We start from the raw sequence: 23,384 nt of genomic DNA, 5'->3' as shown, positions 1-23,384 counted from the left end.
TCTTAGTTATTGATGTGTGTAGTTGAGGTCTCAAATAGAAAAAGAAAAACAATTTGTTTGGCTTTGTATGTTAACTCTCTTTTCAGCCACTGGGTTCCAGATGCTAGCAGGATGCCGACCAGATTTCCCTGGATAGACAACCCCACCAATGTGGCCTGGAGCTCCACTTCCCCAGAGCCCCACCCTACTACAGAAAGAGAGAGACAGGTTAGGAGTATGGATTGACCTGTCAACACCCATGTTCAGCGGGAAAGCAATTACAGAAGCCAGACCTTCCACCTTCTGCATCCCACAATGACCCTGGGTCCATACTCCCAGAGGGTTAAAGAATAGGAAAGCTATCAGGGGAGGGGATAGGTTACAAAGTTCTGGTGGTGGGAATTGTGTGGAGTTATACCCCTCTTATCCTATGGTTTTGTCAATGTTTCCTTTTTATAAATACACTTAAAAAAAAAAGAAAAAGAAAGTTTAACACCAAATAAGAAAAATATCATGGAGCAGAAGAGAAGGGTATAGAAATAGAAGCTGAGTCAGACAGGAAAGGAGGGCTCAGATGTGGAGAAATAAATTTTTTAAAGAAAATGATGCTTGGGAATGGAAGGATGGAAGATAGGTTCCCAAAGGAAGGAAGAATGTATGTAAAGATTATGTGGCAGAAGGTATCACATACAGAACTAAGAAAAAAATATATGCACTGAGGAACCCATAGGATATTTGGGTGGTAAAAAAAAATGTGATTAGAGATTTTGGGAGTGGAGATTTATGAGAGAGCAGGACACTTAGCATCTTGGAACCTAGTTAAGAAATTTGATCATTTTCCTCAGAGCAACAACAAACAGTGAATGCAAGGGCTTCAAGTGGGCATAAGGTGGGGAATGGGGGTTTTGGAACTGCTTAACCCTAGGCAAAGCCTTAAATCTTAAATATCATGATAGCATTAATGTCACTTCTGACCTAATGCTCAGCACAGGGGGTGGTGGCTTTTAAAAAAGAATTTTCTGACCGCCTTAGTGTGGTGACATCTAAATAAAGACCTGGGGCTAATGAAGAAGTAATCTATGTTAATATCTGGAAGAAAAATCTCAGGGTGATATCTTATCACATCACTGGAAATCTTTGATGCATCTTGGAGAAGTTGGGTAGTATGAAGTATAGATTTGCAAGAGTAGGATAGCAGTGGCATGTAATGGTTAAAGTAGCTGGGTTTTTGCTACTATGACCTTAGTAGAAGAGGTGTTTCTTAGTGGTTATCAGTAGGAGCTTGGAGATCAGATGACCTTACATTGGGGTCATTACTCTGCCATTCATCTGTAGATTATATCAATTCTCAGAGTATAGGCGAGTCTTTAAAAATGTAATATCTTATGTCGGCTGCGACGCTGAGGAGAGAGAGAGATCTGGAGCAGAGAGGGAACACAATTCTTTATTCGCACAGGCACCTCAGAGTTGGGTGAGAGTGCAGTGAGTGGTTCGGGCCACATGGAGCTAGCCAAAATGGCCACCTCGCCACAGCAGCCTTTTCTGCATCTAACCACTGAGGTGAAAACCGGGCAAGAGAGCGAGAAGAAGGGCTTTATAGGGCAAAAACCAGGAGTGACGAGCCAGGACAGGATTGGTTGGGAAGGGCATTTCGAGAATATCCTATTAACTCTCGCGGGAACTGGCACTAGCCTGATGGGACAACATAGCGGAACAGGTGCTCTGAGAATGTCCCAACTCTCATGGGAACTGGCACTAGCCTGAGGGGACATCTGCACAGCAATCTTAATAGCTAAGTATAGTTAAAGTCATTAGACCTCCATTAGTTACTCACTCTAATTGCTTACAACACAGTTTAGGCTGCAGCTGGTGCCATGAAGTTTGGTGATGTAGATTTCCATTTCTTCTTCTTTAAAGCAACACCTCATTTCCTTAACTCTATAAAACAGCCAGCCTTTGCTCTCCCAGGTAAAATAGACTTACAAGACTTTGATATCTCATTATCACCTTGGCTAATGTTAAATAAACCTAGCCTTCTCCTGCAAGCACTGGTGCTACTGTGTCTGACTGCCACTGCAACTTCAACTGTGTCTGACTTGTGTCAGCCTGTCAGGATGTCCAATAATAAGCACCTCAGTTAGCTTGTCTATTAGATGACACAGCGTAACTGACCTCTGATAGTGACAGAGAAGATAAAAATAATTAATAATGGAAAACACTTGAGCAGATGCTGCTGCTGCCTCACCCATATTGCCTTGAGTTAACCCACAAACCACAGAAAGACACTGCAGTATGTAGCTGGAGATGATTTCCTTCTCTGATGGATGGAAGCCCACCTTACTTATCAGTTGGTGAAGGACTAGGAACAAGGGAGTAAATCCCAATGACCAAAACTCAAGCAGTACCAGGTGCCAGGGGGACAGCCCTGGTTTGTGCCCTACATAATCTTCAGTGGGAGAGAACTGAGCCTAAATTAATCACGGTTGTGACCCTCCCTTCAATGTACTTTAATACTTTTTCCTGCCTTCTCCTGTCTCTGCTTAGCTGCATTGTTTTCTGGGGTTTCTCTCAAAGAGTCTGCTAATATATATATATATATATATATATATATATATATATATATATATATTCATATGTATATATGATATTTACTTGAAAATAAAGAAATCATGGGGAATGTCTCAAAAAAAAAAGAAAGAAAAGAAAAAGAAAGAAGGAAAGAAAGAAAGAAAGAAAAAAGGAAAAATAGTGCTGATCCTGACCCCACCATATTAAAGTAAGCTTTGGTGCTTTTATAGGACTCTTTCAGTTTCTATCTTTGCCTCTCAGCCTCTATCTTAAAATAAAAAGTCGTTCTGAACTTGGAAGGGGACAGGAAGACAAAGTGAGCATTAAGGACTGTTTCTTCTTGTTTTAACACCTCTATAAAGAAAGTATGTTCAAACAATCTCTCTCTGCATAGGAAATAGATGGTATAATTACAATATGTGCATGTATGGTTAATGTATATTGCAGCATTAATAATATAAATATTTATGAGCTACTATGGGCCAGGAATTTGGAATTAAGAAATAAAACAACAACAACAGTCATAAAAATACTTTGACTCCATTCAACTTGTATTCTAGAATGCAAAAACAAATAAACCAAATAATTAAATAAAATTTTGAGTTGTAGCCAGGTCTTGTGTGGTTTTAATAGCCCCTTAACTTGAGTCATTAGGATTTTATTAGTTAGCTGTTTACAATCCAGTTCTAGCTGCAACTAAGGTCAAGAAGTTTGACTATACAAGATAATGTAGATTTCTCTTCCTTCCTGAATCTCCTCTTCTTTATTTCAAGACAACTTGTCTCAGTGCTCCCAAGTAAAATGGATCTAAGAGAATTTTTCTCCCATTCTTGCTGTTACTAATTCTAAATAGTTTTTCTCTCCTCTCCCAGCTCCACTCTCTTTCTGTTCCTGCCAAACACCAGTTCTACTGTGTTTGACTATACCTGTGCTTCAGGCACAGGAACCTATGTTGGTCTTTCCCATAATGGCATTTGGATGCAACAATAAAAAAAAGAGAAAAGTTGGGTGTCCGGCGGTAGAGCAGTAGGTTAGGTGCATGTGGCGCAAAGCGCAAGGACCAGTGTAAGGATCCCGGTTCGAGGCTTGGTTTGAGCCCCCAGCTCTCACCTGCAGGGGAGCTGCTTCACAGGCAGTGAAGCAGGTCTGCAATTGTCTATCTTTCTCTCCCCTTTTTCTGTCTTCCCCTCCTCTCTCCATGTCTCTCTGTTGTATCCAACAATGATGACATCAATGGCAACAACTATAATAACTACAATAATAAAAAGAGAGAGAGAGAGAAAAGCATCACACTTTTACATAGGATAACTTGAAAACCTTAGATCCTTCTTCACTTATAGTGAAAGAAGAAGAAAAGCCATCTCAAGAAAATTTTCACAGATAAACAAAAAAATAAAAGGAAACATTTTCAGTAAAAGGAATAACACAAAGACCTTGACCTACTGTGGCCAGCCTACAAGCAGAGAACAAAGGAGGAGAGTGATGCTGACACTGAGTAGTTGTTGAGAAGAGCTGGATGACAGCTGAATAACACCTTGGCAGAAATAGGGCATCATTTGGTACATTTTGTATGTAAAGGGAGAGAGGGAGAGAGAGAGAGAGAGAAAGAGAGAGAGAGAGAGAAGAGGAGAGAAAAGAGAATAGAGGAGAGAGAGAGAGATTGAGAGAGAGAGAGATTGAGAGAGAGAGAGAGAGAGAGAGAAGAGAAGAGAAGAGAAGAGAAGAGAAGAGAAGAGAAGAGAAGAGAAGAGAAGAGAAGAGAGAGAAGAGAGAGAGATTAGGGGGGGAGAAAACGAGAGCAGTTTCATGGGCTAATCAAAAAGTGGGAACATTTTTCTGCCAAAGGTCATTTGGTTACTTATAACATCATCTGCAGGCCTTACAAAATTATCCACTTAAAAATTAGAACTTAAGGTTGGGAAGATAGCAAAGCAATTTACAGAGCAGATTTTCATGCCTGAGATTTGGAGATCATAGGTTTAATTCCTGGTACCACCACAAGCCAGAACTGAACAATTCTCTGGAAAAATAAATAAACAAATGAATATCAATAAATACATAAATAAATACAAATTTAACACTAGCCCTTAATGTTGTTATGAAACAAAGCTCCTAGATGTAGCCAGATTTGAGCCCTGACTTGGCAGGGCCAGGTCAAATGATTTCAGTGGCCACATACGATCCACAGGCTATATGTTCTCCACCCCTGGGCTAGATGGTTTCTTCTACAACTCTTTAAATTCCTTTATAGGAACACAAAGGCAGCTACAAAAAATAAATATGCATGCAGATGAATACATCTGTGTTCAAATGCATATTTATTAATTATCCCTGGGATTCGAATTTCATATAGTTCTCATGTTGTACAAAGGAAAATTCTTAATTTTTAAGCCACTTAAAAATAATAACTCAACAACTTTTCTTAAGCTCATCAGCAATAGAACAATAGAGAATAGACAAGATTCAGGAAATAGACTAGCTCTGGGGTTGTACTTTCAGCCTTTAATGATTTCATTTAACTTTAACTTAACTTCTTTAGTGATTTAATGAGGTATTCTGGGCCTTAAGAATCAGGAACATTTATCCTGAGATGGAAGGAATGAGAAGGCTTGCACAGACTTGAACAGAGTGCTTTGACAGTTGAACAAAATGTTCCACCTCCCATGCTGAGGGTAGAAAACAAGTGAAGTCTATTGCCAGACCACCCTGTATACATCCAATCTCATCTGATCCCGAAGCCAAGCAGGGTTGGGTCTGGTTAGAACTTGGATGGGAAGTAAGGGATGTAAGGGTGACTAGAGTACAGCATTGTTATTTATTAACTATATTTTAGCTAATGTTGTTGTGACTTGAAATATCATTTGTAACTCCAAATACATATGTGAAAATTGTTAATAATTTCAGGCCATTATTACAGTGCTGAAAATAATCACGTTATCAAAAATATATTTATAGTGGGAATAGAGAGCATCATGGTTATGCAAAGAGACTCTCATGCCTGAGGCTCTAAAGTCCCAGGTTCAGTCCCCCACACCACCATAAATCAGAGCCAAGCAGTGCTCTGCTAAAACAAAACAAAACAAAAACAAACAAAAAAACCATAAATATATATATTTATAAATAAAGAGAGCTACATGTTTAAAATCCTCACTTATGTATTAGTGTTGATAAGGAATTGCCATTGAGAAAAGAATTTATCTCTTACTATACATGTGCTTTTTAGTCTCTGGCTTCAAAGGCAAAATCACAAACAAATCTTTGGTAGTTATTTTCAACATTATTATGTTTGTTTATTATTATTATATTGACTTAAAATCAAAGCTCCTGATATATTAAAAATATACCACCCGGACACCTTCCTATTCCAGACAGCCTTTTTGATTCTGGATTTGTATATTGAAACTAGAGAATCTGTTACAAACATGAATGATATATCACTAAATGATTTGAATCTGAAAACAGAATTTACCACAGAGCTATAAAAATGGTGCTATAAGGGTAGGCTGTCGAGAAATGATTAATACTTCTAACTGGCTATCATTTCTTTTTGTCTTCACACTCCAGTAGGCTATTAATCTGGAATTGCTACCACCAAAAGTGTCACTTGCTTTGTTTGTCCATAGAGACAAAATATCTTCTTCAGAAAAGGAAAGTATGGCCAGATGAAGATGTAGGCTTTGGTTTTGTCCTAGTGAACCTGTGGTGTGTGTGTGTGTGTGTGTGTGTGTGTGTGTGTGTCTGTGTGTGTGTGTGTGTGTGTGTGTGTGTGTGTACATGTGCAAGTTTGAGTGCATGTTAAGTTACATGAGTGAATATGGGACCATTTCTGGGTAATTTAATGATATAACATGTAGTAGTGCACTGATGAGGTAAAAGATTTATTTACATTTCTATTTAATTGGATCAAGAACTGAAAAACATTCATTAAAATTGGGCCTAGAGTCCTGACCATCATCTTAAAATCCACTGAGTTAATAAAAAAATAAAAGAATTTGGGGAGTCGGGCTGTAGCGCAGCGGGTTAAGCGCAGGTGGCGCAAAGCACAAGGACCAGCATAAGGATCCCGGTTCGAACCCCGGCTCCCCACCTGCAGGGGAGTCGCTTCACAGGTGGTGAAGCAGGTCTGCAGGTGTCTATCTTTCTCTCCTCCTCTCTGTCTTCCCCTCCTCTCTCCATTTCTCCCTGTCCTATCCAACAATGATAACAACAATAATAACTACAACAATAAAACAACAAGGGCAACAAAAGGGAATAAATAAATAAAATAAATAAAAAATTTTTTTTTAAAGTTTTTAAAAAATTTTAAAAAAATAAATAAAAAATAAAAGAATTTACCTACTTATGTTTATTTCAATTAAAATTTTATTAATAAGGACATCAGTTAAAGTTTTAATCCAAATGTGAAATTAAGAAAGTCAGATATAGGGGTTATTTTATCCTTCAGTTTAAAACCTTTGTGAGTTCTGAACCAAGACTATCATCATCATATAATTATTGAATGCCTCAGGGACATAATTCCCAAAGCCGGTACTATGACAAAGAATAAACTGGCAAGGTTTTGCATCACAGAAGATATGTCCAAAAATATGTTTCAGATCCAAATACAAGTGAATAAATCTAATCTCTGGTAAATCATTTTCTTATCAAACTACACTAAAAACAACAACAAAAAGAATAAAATTTAAATTGCATGTTTGTATATGCCACTGTGAACTTTAACTTTTATATAGAATGGTATGATTTAAATGTCTTCTCCATAATGGATGATTATGTATTCTGGTCCAGTATATTTATTTATTTAAAAGAGTCACATCTAAGTGATCTCTCCCAAGAAGGTAGAGTTCAAAAAGTAATTGAATACAATGATTTTTGCAGAGGGTGGGTTTAATTCAAGTTTATTCTGTACTAATGTATTCACTCTTTACTATGCTTAATAAAATATTAAAATGTGCATGGTTTTCCTACTATAACCTGGCTAGTAGCTTGGCAGAGATGCAAAGGAGTAATTTGAGTGAAAATATTCCAGGAGATATTCAGTGTAGATAGTTTAGTGGAAGCTTCCGGTTCAAATTGGCATTTAAATTTGGTCATAATGAAATAACTGGCACTGGATACCCTTCCCCCATAAACTAATGATTAGATCTTCTCCAGACACTGATGATAACTAATGAAAGACTGGTTCTTGGGAAAGTGAGTATGTCCCAGTGCTATGCTTAAGGCACATTTTAGACTGAAGCTAACAAAAAGAACTTTCGGGGCTGGGTGGTGGCGCATCTGGATGCGTGCACATGTTACAATGCACACGCACCTTGGTTCAGGCTCCCGGTCCCCACCTGCAGGAAGAAAGGTTCACAAGTGATGAAGTGGTGCTGCAGGTGTCTCTCTGTCTCTCTGTCTCTCTCTCTATCTCCCCCTACTTTCTCGATTTCTGACTGTCTCTATCCAATAAATAAAGATAATAATAAAGTGAATTTGCAATTTTAAAAAAAAGCATGCAAAGAAGGGCGACCTCATGGAGTTGAGGGAGGCCTAGATTGTTGGAGGCTACAAAATAGTATTTACTAAAGCAGGTAGCCATGAAAAAAATAATTCCAGATAGGTGCTCAGGGGTCTCACTAGACTTTTTCAGAATAATACACTGTGCAAGTACAGAGTGACATTTGCACAGTGGAGAACAATGCTAAATATGAGATAAAACTGTGACTCAGGCAAATACCCATCAGCTATAGCAGACAGTATTTGTTCATTAATTGGGACTTTGGGTAGAGATCCCAGAAGGGTCATGCTTTGATATCATGGGTAAATTATTTTTAAATCTATGATATAGAAGCTTTAGAAAAGATTTTATTATTTAAAGCTGATCTGCATCTTCTTGCCTGTCATCACAAAGCTTAAAACTCCATAAAATGACAATAAAATCTAGGTATTCAACAATGGAAAAGTCATAGTATCCTGAATTCAATCAAACATCATTAAGCCTCCCAAGAGTCAGGAAAATGTGACTCACAGACAGGAGAGGAAATAAGGCAACACAAACAAATCCAGAAGCACAGAAATGATAGAGTTAGATGAAAAGATATAAAACTGTTCTTGTAAATATGCTCAAATGTTTTTAAAGAAAAGTATGAGCATAATATAGAAAAGATAAGATATAAAAAAGAACCAAATGAAATTTCCTAAATAAGAAGTTTGCTAGTACACACACACACACACACACACACACACACATATATACATATATATATATAATCATATGTATATTGGTATTTTGTATATTAAATATTCCTTCAAAAACTGTGAAGGTAGTCCAGATACTCCCTTTGCTTCTGTGGGATCACCTTGCTTATCACTCCATGATGGTCCTTATGGTCCTAAATCAGCACTAAGCACAAAGTAGTGTTTTATAATTGCATATTAAGTTGAATTAAATTAAATTAAATTTTTCCCCAACTGGGAGAAGAGGTTTTATCTTTCAATAATGCATTTTTCATTTGATGCAGTAGAACTCATTTGAGTGCAGGAAAAGTTTATTATCGTTTATGATAAACACTGACAAATCACTTTTAAAATGAGAGAAAAACAACACTCTAGAAGAAAGCCTGTTTATTATGTTTTAATAAGTCTGATTACTATTTTTAAAGTCCCCATGTTTTTAACTCTCCTTATTTCTGTGCCATTTACAATTAACCTTATAACAAGCATGACATATTTCTATACCTTGTGAATCTGGGCTAATCTTTGTGGTTGACTTTGACCAAAAGAATGTAGCTGTATTTATGGTACATGAGAGCTGAGGCAAAGAATCAAGAAAATTAAAAAAAAAAATCAAGAAACTTCTGTTCTCTCTAGGAGCAAAGCCTTTACCATGCAAACTAGTCAGAACTAGATTACTTACCCATGAAATTTCACATAGAAAAGGGAGAGAGTTTAGTTCTGGTCAAAACCATTCTAGACCAAACTACAGCCAACAACCCTCTATGTGTCTGAGAGAGCCCCATCTGAACAGTAGAACCACCCACTTGATCTGTTGTTGACGCTGAATGAAACAGATGAGATAAGACAAATCTCATATGAATGAACCTGCAGAGCCACCATATTTACTCGCAGACACAGACTCCATAACGAATGCATATTGGGTGGGAATTAAATAGCAATAACCAACTGTTTTACTAGATATAGCTGACAATATCCAATGACCCTAGTGAAATTATTTTTAATATTACATATTTACTTTTAAACCTTCAAGTTTCTTTACTCAAAAGCCATCAGAGAAGATGTAACTGTTAGAATGAATCTTTTCAATTACATGTAATAATAACAACAAATAATACTTGAAAATTATCTTGCATTTTTCTTCCTCCTGGCTATTTGCATAGCACTGTAAGCAGTCATTCTTATGCCTGAGGATTAGTGTAATTTATATGGTACAAATGCTTCAAAATCTTCCAAGTTTAGGCCTGAAAACTTGGCATCTGGTATCATAAGCAACACTTTCTATACTAAAAGGTTTTTTTTTTTTTTTTTAATGAGCACCAACTCCAAGAACTGTTTTCTTACTTGGATTGTGTTACTACGACAACAGTCCCACATGGCTCTTTAGCTCAAGTTCATCCTTTTAATTAGAAAACCGAGATTCATCCTCCTTCCCAGCTACTTCCCCTAGGAAAATTTTCCAAACAACTCTGGCTCTTTTTGCTTTAGGGTGTTTTTATTTATGACACCAGGAGGAAATTTGCTAATGAGAACATCTCAGTGTTTGGTGATGGTTTTTGTAATTTTGAGAAGGCTTTTGTAGAGTATATTTTTCCTAGGAGTTATTTTTCCCCAAGGAGATAATCCCCTGGTTTGTGTCTGGATAGCAACTCTCATTTCTGTGCAAAGGGAATTAGTATCTGATGGGGAGCTAAATAGGATTAAGAGTATGGAATTATACTGAATTGAGATAATTTCTTAATGGAAAGTATTGATTGAAAATGATGGTATTTCGGTGACAAAAAAACCTGGAAGTGGACAGTTACTGCTGTTATGTCAATGGCTCCACTCTGGAAGGTCGATTGGCTCTTATTTCAGAGTCAAAATAGAGCTGCTATGGTACCAGCTATTATTACACTTGTGTTCACAACAAAATATAGGGAATAGCCTGACTGAACTTTTCCGTTGTCACCAGAGTTTTACTGCCCCAACCAAGGTTTTTTTGTTTGTTTGTTTGTTTGTTTGTTTCAGGTAGAGAGAAACCATATGGAGACCATAACATCATCATCATCATCAAAGTTTTCTCCAGTGCAGTGTGGGCTGGGCTCAAATTGGGTCATTGTTCCCATGACAAATAAGGCATACTGTCCAACTGAGCTACCTTGCTAGTCCTAAAATTTTTTATTAGTAAAATGACAACTATTTTGGAACACACCAGAAATGATCTCAAGTTAGGTTTTTATGTGTCAAACTGCATCACTGAATCATGACCAGCTGTAGGAGAACTGGGGAATATAGGCACTTAGTTTTTCCTTATGTATAAAGAATAGAAAATAAGGTGCTGGATCTTCCCACCTAGAATGTTGACCAGAAATACTTACGTCAAGCTGGACTGAATAAATACTCAGTGCTTTGTTATGTGCTTGTTCGTGTTCTCCTGAAGTTCTAGACACAAAAGTACTTTCTAGAAGAAGTGGACTGATGCAGCCAGCCAGGAAATTGGATTTTCTTTGACCCAATCAATTTGGGATCAGCCAGCAATTTCCTGGAACCAAACATAACTTCTTAAGAGTTTTAAATAAAAAGAAAACTATATTGAGGTAGTATCAGAAAATGCCACTTACAAGAGAAGGTACATTAGTTTATAGAGATTAATGGTTTACAAACTGCAGATGAGGGCTCTGTGGAAGCCTTAAGAATATATTAGTATGCTGAGACTGTTCCTAAGTGAATTTTTAAATTTCATGTTTTAGTCTAAATAGTAACATCTCCAAAGTAACACATGGATTTTTAAAATTATGTACATGATATCTGTATTAGTATTTATGCAATCATATAAGCATCTTCTAAACCTGTGCGGCTAATGCAATGAGGGTTTATTTTTCATGGGGTGACTCAAATTAAGGCAGTTTTGTTCATAAGAGAATGTGGTCAAAACGTTTCCTCCTGAATTTTGGTCTATACCTCCAGAAGTATAAAGAATAGCTTCCAATACAGCAGAGGATAGGATATGGAACTCTGGTGGTGGGAATTATATGGAATTGTACCCTTCTTATCCTACAATCTTGTTAATCATCATTATTATTTTTATTCCCTTTTGTTGACCTTGTTGTTTCATTGTTGTAGTTATTATTGATATCGCTGTTGTTGGATAGGACAGAGAGAAATGGAGAGAGGAGGGGAAGACAGAGAGGGGGAGACAAAGATAGACACCTGCAGACCTGCTTCACCGCCTGTGAAATGATTCCTCTGCAGGTGGGGAGCCGGGGGCTTGAATTGGAATCCTTCCCCTGGTCCTTGCACTTTGTGCCGCCTGCGCTTAACCCGGTGTGCTACCGACCGACTCCCAATTGTTAATCATTATTAAATCACTAATTTAAAAAAAAATGTGTTCTCCCACAGACTACAGCTAGGAATGAACAAATAGAAATCTAGGCACTGGTTCTTATTGATTCAGTTCATATTTTATTGGTCAAAGCATGCCCACAACTATTCGTATTTATGCAGGTGGGCATATGTAATCTTTCCATATGTTTCAGAAAGAAGGCAGAAATGTAAACATGGTAGTTCTATAGTAGCAACAGTACCTCTGAGTACTGTTACTCACATTCAATGCTAAAGTATGAATTACAGTTGAACTGAAACCAAGTTATGAAATTATAATTTAGTCTTTCATTTACAAAATGGTGGATAAACTGAACACAATATGGAAATGATCCAATCACACCCATGGATGGCCTAAAGTGAAACTGAAAAAAAAAAAAAATGAACGCTTAAAATAGAGGAAAAATGGTGGGAACGTGGAGTCACTGTTTGATGTGAGCTTCTATAATCACACAAAACAGAAAGTGCTTGATTTAATTGTTAGCATATTTTCATATTTTGAACAGAAATTTGAATTCAGCAGTATAGTTATAATATCTACTGCAGTAAGTGTTCAACTCCAGCTTACTGGTTTTAGAATTTTATTTGTAATTAACTTGTCAGTGCATTGCAGTTGAGCAGTTGTTTGTGAAAAATAAAAATAAACGTAATAGTTTTGCTCATTTACTAAACAGTGTTGTAAGCAATTTAAATCAGCACAGGGTCTACAAGAATATTCCCCCTTTAGTCGAAAAGTACATTTTATAAAAATGGGACCACCAACTGTGTAAAATGTTATCAAAACAATTCAAAATCACTTCCATTAAAATGCCCTGGCTACAATGAAATTCTTCCTAGAACTGGAGTACCAGTGTAGTTCCTACCTCAGAATGGGACAAAGATTAAGCAAGATAAAATGCACAATCCCTGACATTTTATAAATACTATATAAATGGTGGCAACCATTATTATTGCTTTTGCTATTGTTACATGTGTCAAAGAGGGGTAAAGCATCTTCACGACATTTTCTTCAGGCGAATTGGAACAGTCTTCCAAATCATGAATGTGTCCCCTTATACCTAGAAGCACATCACCTAAATTTCTTCCAGATGGATCAATTTGGCCCAGTTTTCTGAGGTACTTAATTAAAGGAGTGAGTCAAGTCAGATATTAACATGCAATATTCATGAGCAATAATCATTATAAGAGAAATTGCCCAGAAAGTATAACAGCATATCTTTTGATGGTTCTAAAAGTTATTTTTTTAAATCACATGTCCATAATACTATATATAAGTTACTACTGATCAAATCACTGAATAACAAAAGATGTTCATTTCCTTGATTTCTTCAAATGTGCTTTGTCTACTCTTTCCTTCTGGGAGTCTTAGATTTATGAAGGAAAAATATTACACAGCAAAAGAAAAAAAATAGTTCAAAAGACTGATTCTTGGTAGTCATTTTTGTTTGTGATGTGTACATCTGTTTTATTTTTTCTGCTAAAACCTCCCTCTTTTATGCATATCTACCTTATAAAGCCTCAAAGAGACATTATTATACTTAAGCATATACACATTTATAGCCCAAGGTACATACACTGTGATAAAAAAAAATGCAGAAGCATTTTTTTCCAAAAAATTGCAATGACTTTAATGTGTTGTTAGCAATTAGAATTTTCAAGACACAGAGGATATGAAAATATGAGTGCTGGAACTGATCTCCAATGAACCATTTTTCATAAGCATATGCATCTTCTATGCTTTGTAAACACCAAGGGCTTCTAAAAGCAATTGCTTAACAAATAAATTTTAATGCCACACTCTCATTATAATAGCCCAAAGTCATAAGGTAATAGCCAAATAATGAATTTCCTCTTCAGATTAGAATTTCAAGTAAAAACTTCCATTCAGGAATTTTGCTCACAACACTGAAATTCAAATCATTTTTATGTGTCTGTACAGCCTTCAAAAAAGGTAATTGGTAATAAATATAGCAAATGCCTTGCATTATTCCCAACCTACTTTTCAAATTTGATTTTCCAATGTAAAATTCAGGGCAAAACAATAACCAATCATGCAGCTAATTGCTGTGGAATACGAAAGCATCTTTCCACCAATTTATTTTGTGATATGGTCTGATTTTATTTACCTCTGTTGTACTGAAAGTGTTATAACTTGTTTATTCTTATGAAAACAGTAAACAGACTCTCAATTTTGGAAGTAGAGAATTAAACCTCTGTAGAAGTGTTTTCAAAATTACACATTTTTTTCTCCTATGTGGCATATAAAATACTTACTTGCAATTAAGGGAAGGTATTCAATCTCTACCATAAGGAATGAAAAAAATTAGTCCTGCCCAAGTAACTCAGATAACCAAATTTTAATCACTATTGTTATTTATGAAAGAGGATGGGATAGGTTGGACTCAATATTTATATTTTCCCTTGCAAAGTATACTTAACCAAGGAGATATTTTCTAATTTTGTTGTGTCTGAAAATTTCTGCTTTTATTATTATTATTTTACTTATAAAATGAAAACACTGACAAGACCATAGGCTAAGAGGGACACATATTGCCCACCCTCACAGCTCCATATCCAATCCCCTCCTTTGATAGCTTCCCTATTCTTTATCCCTCTGGGAGTATGGACCCAGGATCATTGCAGGGTGCAGAAGATGGAAGGTCTGGCTTCTGTAATTGCTTCTCCGCTGAACATGGGTGTTGGCAGGTCAGTCCATATTCCCAGTCTGTCTCTCTCCCTTTCCCGGGGAGGTGGGACTCTAAGACACATGGGAGGGTCCTATGCCCAAGGAAGTAGTGTTGGCATCATGGTATCATCTGGAACCTAGTGGTCTCTCCTGAGATGCCCAAGTTGAAAGCAGCTTTCTTGCAGAGCTCACACCAGGTGTTATCTCCATCTTGGCCAAATTTCTGCTTCTTCTTCTTTTTTTTTTTTTTTTTTTTGGTCATCTTATAAGACTCTAAATCTGGAGCAAAATAGCTCACTTGTATAGTGTGCTGTTTTGCCATGTGTAGAACCCAGGTTTGAGCTTGATCACCTCCAAATTGAAGAAAGTTTTGATTTTATAGTCTCTTTCCTTCCCTCCCTCTATGTCTTTATGAAAAAAAAAAGTTCAAGTTATTTTTTCCTATTTGGTTTCAATCAGTATTTTTTTTCGTTAATTGGGCACGATCCATTTATAGCAAAAAAAAAAAAAAAATTAAGAGCCTATTTCTGCTGAGAGTCATAAATGCAAACAAGAAAAAATTCATCTAGATTTTCATCAAAATTCACTTTAAATAGTAACATTTTAATGAGTGCCATTGTTTCTATTTTTAAATTAATAATTTAAAAATGGTGTAGAAGATTATAAGACTACAGGGCTGTAGTTCCAAACCACAATAATCACACCTCTCCTCCCTCCTCCAGCCAATATTAACCACTGGAGGTCTCACAATGTTTTAAATACAATGTCGTTACTTTTTTTTTTTTTGCAAATTCATGTGTTTCAATTACCCACATTCCACATAAGAGTAAAAGAATCTGGCTACTGTTTTCATTTCCTTATTTATTTTGCTTAGCATAATTACTTTCTGCTCCATATCTATTTTGTCTTGACATCATCCTTTTAAATTGCAGAAAAGTATTCCATTGAATACATGTCTCATAACTTTTCTACTAGTGATTTACAAAAATATATGGTAATAGGGATATAATTCTACACCTTTCCTGCCACCAGAGTTCTATGCCCCTATCTACTCCCCTCCAGTGGAAACTTCCAAGGTCATAAATATAGGTATAATATATATAGTTTAATAAATATAGGTTTACATATATTAGTATAGGTTAACATATTATATATATATATATATATATTCACTTCTATGGCCCTACCTTCAGTTCCTTTCTAAGCCAGATTTGTACCTATTACTACTTTGAATTATCCTTCCTTTGTCCTCTCCCCTCTCAGGTAAGAGAAATAAGAAATAGCTTCTGACTTCCTCTGGTGTTTTCTAGATTTTCTTCCCTCTTAAGGATGGTATGAAAACACAGATAGGATAGAATAGACACAAACATTCCAGGTTCTGGTGAAATTAAGACTCAGAGCCCTCTGATCATCTTCCCCTAATATTTACCCCCTCTGGGAGTATGGACCTAAATTCTTTTTGGGGTACAGAAGGAAAGATTTCTGGTTTCTATAATTTATTTTCCATTGGACATGGATGCTGGTTTATTTACCCATATCCCCAGCCTGTCTCCATCTTTCTCTAGTAGGGTAGGGCACTGAGAAGATGAGGTTCCAGGACATGTTAACAAGGCCGTCTTCCCAGGGACATCAGGTACCACAACTTATTTATCCAGTAATCAGTGAGGCATTTAGATTGCTTCCACTCCTCTTTAATTGTGAGCTTAGGAGTGCATATGTATCTTTGAATTAGTGTTTTCATTTTCCTTGGATAGATGCCTAGGTGTGGCATTGTTGTATCATATGGCATGGCATTTCCATCTTTATTTGTTTAAGGACTCTCCATACTCTTTTCCAAAGAAGTCATGCCAGTTTGCATTACCAGTAACAGTGTTACAAAGTTTCTTTCTCTCTCTCTTTTTTGAAACTATTTTCTTATTTAATATTGCATAGAGATAGAAATTGAGAGGGGAGGGAAGACATAAAGAGGGAAAGAGACAAAGAGACACTTGTGCCCTGCTTCACCATTCATGAATCTTTCCCCATGCTGGTAGAGCTTAGGGGCTTGAATTCAGGTCCTTGCACACTGTAATGTGTGTGCTTAATCAGGTATACCACCACCTGGCCTCAGAGTTCCTTTTTTTTTTTATGCTTTATTGGAGGATTCATGTTTTACAGTCAACAGTAAATACAATACTTTGTACATGCATAACATTCCTCAGTTTTCCACATAACAATACAACACACTCTAGGTCCTCTGTCATCCTTTTCCAGAACCTATACTCTACCCCCAACCCACCCACAGTCTTTTACTTTGGTGAAATACACCAACTCCAATCTAAGTTCTGTTTAGTGTTTTCTCTTCTGACCTGGTTTTTCAACTTCTGCCTGTGAGAGAGACCATCCCATATTCATCTTTCTATTTCTGACTTATTTCACTTAAAATGATTTCTTCAAGCTCCATCCAAGATGGGCTGAAAATGGTAAAATCACCATTTTTAATAGGTGAGTAGTATTCCATTGTGTATATATACCACAACTTGCTCAGCCACTCATCTGTTGTTGGACACTTGAGTTGCTTCCAGGTTTTGGCTATTACAAATTGTGCTGCTAAGAACATATGTGTACACAGATCTTTTTGGATGGGTGTGTTGGGTTCCTTAGGATATATCCCCAGGAGAGGAATTGCAGGATCATAAGTAGGTTCATTTCTAGCCTTCTGAGAGTTTTTCAGACTGCTCTCCATAGAGGTTGGACCAATTTACATTCCCACAGCAGTACTGTTACTTTTTCCCCCCTTTGGGCTTCATTTATTTCATTTGTATTTCATTAGTATTACTGTTTCCTAGAGTCATTCTATGAAGAGTTCAAATTCACAGAGACCCATCCATTTATGAATTCTTATTCCATAGTGAATTTAAGAGTAAATTATTCCTACACAATAAATAATTACTAAGACAAAATAATAACAGTAGTAATCCCTAGCTGAATCATTTAAAAGCTAACTAGGAATATTTTTTAAAAATTAAAAGATAATAAATACCACATGGAGAATGCACTCAATATCCAATAAACAAAATCTTTCTTATATTGATATTTAAAAAAGATTTATAGTTTTTTTCCAAATCATGGCTCATTCTGTAGAGTGCACATTTTATTTTTATTTTTTATAAGTTTTTAAATATTTATTTATTTCCTTTTGTTGCCCTTGTTGTTTTATTGTTGTAGTTATTATTGTTGTGGTTGTTGATGTCATCATCGTTGGATAGGATAGAGAGAAGTGGAGAGAGAAGGGGAAGACAGGGGGAGAGAAAGACAGACACCTGCAGACCTGCTTCACAGCTTGTGAAGTGACTCCCCTGCAGGTGGGGAACCCGGTGCTTGAATCGGGATCCTTATGCTAGTCCTTGCGCTTTGAGACACGTGTGCTTACCCCCAGAGCTACCGCCGGAATCCTGGAGTGCACATTTTAACATGCAGGAGCATCTATCTGGGTTGGAACCCATATGGGAGTACCAAAGAAAGTTTCGTGAAAGTTGGAGGGAGTTGTGCTATATTACCTCTCTTTGTTCGTATCTCTCTTTCTCCCCGCTCTATTTTTCTATCTGATGTCAAAAGGGAAAAGAAAGTCCACCATATTCAGTAGACTCCTCTGCATTCCTTACATTCCCTAAATTTACAAATGTGGCTATCTCATATGATTTAGGACACATGGTCACAGATGTCCATTGACTTTTTATTGTAATTCTTACTTGTCTTGAAATGTCAACAGCAAACTTAGAAACAAACCTTTAGCTATTGTTCATTAAAAAAAAACATATTAGATCATGTTCCTGTCCACAGAATATCATATTTTTTTGCTAGAAAAAAAAGGTGTTTTGCCATTTACTTTTAAAATTGTGCTTACAGGTACTAAGATATATAGCTAGTACATGGCTAGAGAACTTTATCCAGATGCCAGGACACTGAGATTCAATGCAACTCAGTTAAAAGAGAATAAATTCAGTTATGATAAGTTGATCTGAAGAGATCTGGAGGGATAAACACAAAACATCTCCGGACAGGACAGTATCAAATGTGTGATCCTGATAAGAATACCAAAAGAGTATTTATTGGTAAAGTCACATGTCACATTATAAAGGAATAAGAAAGATCAGAGATGTTTTTAAGTAAACATACATCTGGAGCAAATGTAGTTCTATATCAGTATCAACAGATCAATGCAGGGGAGTCCAGCGATAGCGCAGCGAGTTGAGTGCACATGAAGCACAGTGCCAGGACAGGTGTAAGCACCCCGGTTCGAGCCCCAGGCTCCTCACATGCAGGGAAGTCACTTCACAGGCGGTGAAGCAGATCTGCAGGTGTCTTTCTCTCCCCCCTCTCTGTCTTCCCCTCCTCTCTCCATTTCTCTCTGTCCTATCCAACAACAACGACATCAATAATAACTACAACAATAAAACAACAAGGACAACAAAAAGGAATAAAGAAAAAATATTTTAAAAAAATTAAAAAATAGGTCAATGCATATTTTCATGGTAGACATCAAATGTGTCGATGGGGTGATTAAATCTTAATTACATTAGTCTTTGTCTGAATGTCATTATGTCAGGTACACTTTTTGATTCCACAAGTACTATTCATTTATTCTCAGGTGACCGATGCACATCCAAATTGATCAAGGAGGGAACCACTAAAGCTACAGATAAGTGCATTTTTGCATTTTACATGATCTCTAATTAACTCTTGACATACACCACCTCAGCCTTAGGGTAGGAATGTGATGAAAGAATGTCTGAAGCCTTTCTTATTGACAGACCTGGTATTTTTAGATAATAGAAAGTATGTGATAACAGTCTAGAAGACATGCTATGTAAACATGGAGGTGTAGGGAAGATCAATACAATTTCTAATAAATATCAAGAAATATGTTATCAATAAACTTCTTTAACAAAGATATTTACTACTTATTAGTGTTTATCAAACTGCTTTAAAAGTTGTTTTAGGGAGTTGGGCGGTAGAACAGCAGGTTAAGCACAGGTGGCACAAAGCACAAGGACCCGAGTAAGGATCCTGGTTCCAACCCCCGGCTGCCTACCTGCAGGGGAGTCGCTTCACAAGTGGTGAAGTAGGTCTGCAGGTGTCTTTCTCGCCCCCTTTCTTCCTCTCCTCTCTTCATTTCTTTCTGTCCTATCCAACAACAACGACATCAATAAAAACTACAACAATAAAACAACAAGGGCAACAAAAGGAAATAAATAAATATTTTTTTAAATGTTGTTTTAACTCATCTTACAATATGTGGGAGAGATCGACCGGGCCCCCATGGGTTGAGGCTTATCATCTCTACATTGATTCTTGAGAGGGTAGACCCCTAGCCCTCCCAAAGAGAGGCAGTAGGTGTATCCCTTCTCTTTCTCAACGTTGTGTACCTACTATGGCGTGGAGACTCCAGGCTGGGGGCGGAGACTTCCTCATCACAAGTTCCTCAACTCATGACCAAAAGCATGGCCAGAGCCTCTTAGGGGCATTTATGGTCTTATGCTACTGGCATGACATGGTGTGACATGAGGTGTGGCTCTGTGATTGGATCGCTACTACTTCCCCTTCCCTAAACCACATTAAATTAACTCCGCCTGCTGTACAAATAAACAAGTTGTCTCTCTGAAGCACTCCTGGAGGTTCCTGTCTTTCTCAGTGTGCTCACCCTCATCACGGGTTTCTTCGAGGTAGAGTGTCACTCCCTCTACTAGCACAGGCCACGGACGAGAAACAGGTGAAAAAAATATATACATATATATATATGTGTATGTGTGTGTGTGTGTGTGTGTGTGTGTGTGTGTGTGTGTGTATGTATGTATATACATATATAAAACATATTATTGTGTTGCTAGGTGCTTCACCACTCCAGGCTGACATTTTTAATTGGAAAGAGATGGAGACAAAGACAGGGAGGGGGAGAGATATCATAGTACCAGAGTTTTCTCCAGTACATTGCCAACTGGGCTCAAGCTTGTGTCATACATCTCAAAATATTTTAACTGAAAGGAATTTAGGAAATTTTAGTGGGGTTGGGCTTGGTGACTAGTGATATAATATTTATCCACTGTGCCACCTTCTGGAAGTCATGACAGAATATATTCCTTTTCTTTTTTATTTATAAAATGGAAATATTGACAAGACCATAGGATAAGAGGGGTACAATTCCACACAATTCCCACCACCAGAACTCCATATCCAATCCCTTCCCTTGATAGCTTTCTTCTTCTTTATCCCTCTGGGAGTATGGACCCAGGATCATTATGGGGTGCAGAAGGTAGAAGGTCTGGCTTCTGTAATTGCTTCTCTGATGAACATGGGCATTGACAGGTTGATCCATACTCCCAACCTGCCTCTCTCTACCGAGTGGGGCAGGGATCTGAGGAGGAGAGGCTCCAGGTCACATTGGTGGAGTTGTCTGCCCAGGGCATCATGATAGCATCTGGAACCTAATGGCTGAAAAAGAGTTAAGATATAAAGCAGAATAAATAGTTGACTAATCATGAACCTAAAGGCAAGAATATTTCAGATGAAGATTTGGGTTCTCCTTTTTGGAAAAAGCTAGTAGGTCTATTTTGGTGTATTCCAAGGTCCCCATGATATAATATTTAAATCTAGAGAGGAAACTGTATTAGATGAATATTATTGTAGGATAGACAGATATGGCTTAAAATTTAAAGAATATTTTTCTAGTCTCTCATAACATCTGACCTTGAAGAATTACCAATGTCAATTATACCATTATTGTTTAGCCCGATTTTATAGTCTTTACTAACAGTGGAAGTAAAGTGTTTATTTTCCTATTCCCCTGTTGCACTTGTGCCTTTGGTCAGATGTGGCATACCACCAACTGTTCTTTTCATTCCATACTCTTTGTCATATTTCTCAAGATGTTTCCTTAATTCAATTTTACCTACAAATATTTTCTTGATCATTAATGATGTAAATTAGATGCCATCTTCTCTAAACTTTCAGGACAATGGTTCATGGACTAGGCAGGATTGAATATTTCATGATCACCTGGTGGTAATTTAAAAATATGACTTCCTGTGTTTCCCCCAAAGAGTCTGATTCAGTAGGTTTAGGGGACAAATGAACTCATTTTCTTGGAAATGCCAAACAAAATATTTGTTTGAAACAAATAAAGTTGTTTTTTTTATTAATATATACATGCACTGTATGCATGAAATCTTAATGAGTCCATGGACTATTGTAGATAGTCTTCGTTGAGATAATTTGTCCACTCTACCCTCCTTTCTTTTACGAAGAGCATTTGAGGAGTGATGGCCTAGAACTGGGAAAAGAAACCTAGAGATTTATCTTCTCAAGTTATTCAGACATTGCCATAACATGTCATTTTGGTCTGCGAATTATTTTGGGCTAATGTCAATTCAGGTCCTACAGGTTCTGAAGAAACTTTACCATTCTCTTAACTACTTATAAGAATGAAAAATGGCCATCTAAGTTAGAATATATATATATATATATATTACTGAAAATAAGCTTTCTATCAGGAAAATATATATAGAAGGCTATGTCTCTAAGACAGAGCAGTCATTTTTCTCTTCCTAGGTAAGAGCCTTCCTCTCTCCTGTCTCATTTTTTAACTTGGGACACATACTTCATTCTGCCATAGCGTAGCCTATAGAATCTACCTCTATCTGAATTTTCCTTATTTATATAATTACATTTGTTCTTTTATCCAACTAGTCTTTCTGACAGTAATTGTCCAACTTGACAAGAAGCACCCAGAGAGGCTGGGGAAAATGTCCTCTCATCTAGTACAGTACAAATGCTTATTTATATAGTAATTATTGACAAAGATAAATTATCTTCTTCTTTTGTTTAAACATTTAAATGGAGGCTGTATAGCTTTCCTCCTCCACTTCCCTGACTCACCAATGAGGATGTAAGTACCAGTGAAATAGGTCACTTAGATAATATGCTGCTTTGTCATGTGAGTGATCCATGTTCATGCCTGGATCCCAGTGCATTGAAGGAAGGAAGCTTTGGTATTGTGGTTGTGTTCTCTCTCTCTCTCTGTATCTATCCATAATAATAATAACAACAATACTAATAGAATAATTTGTGCATGGAAGAGGAGTCACTGAACAAAGAATTTTTTATATTGCCTTTTGTTTTAAAATTTATAATAAAATGGAAGGAAATATAGTTATCCAAAGTCTTTACTATAGTCTTTCAGTTCTTATTATAAATGTGAATGATCATACAGTTTTATCAATGAAAAGTGTAAAAATATAATATACCTCATGCTTTCTTTCTAGCAACACTAGTACTCTCTCCTAATTGTGCTATTGACCACATAACTAAATTGCCTATGTACATATGTGACCACAATATTAACCTACATAAACTGCAGGTTCTTTGTGCTTTGTTTTCTGCATTATCAGCTACCAAATACAGAGCCATATGTTTGCACAACTGAAAGCTTCCTACTCAAGACAAATGAAAAAATATAAACATGATCCCTTCCTGTGAATGAACCTTGTACTGCAAAGAAATAGTGTGGGATAGTGAGACTATGTATGTATGTATATAT

This window comes from Erinaceus europaeus, chromosome 1, assembly GCF_950295315.1.
Source record: "Erinaceus europaeus chromosome 1, mEriEur2.1, whole genome shotgun sequence".
NCBI classification, from domain to species: domain Eukaryota; kingdom Metazoa; phylum Chordata; class Mammalia; order Eulipotyphla; family Erinaceidae; genus Erinaceus; species Erinaceus europaeus.
Note: the sequence above shows the minus strand (reverse complement) of the source record.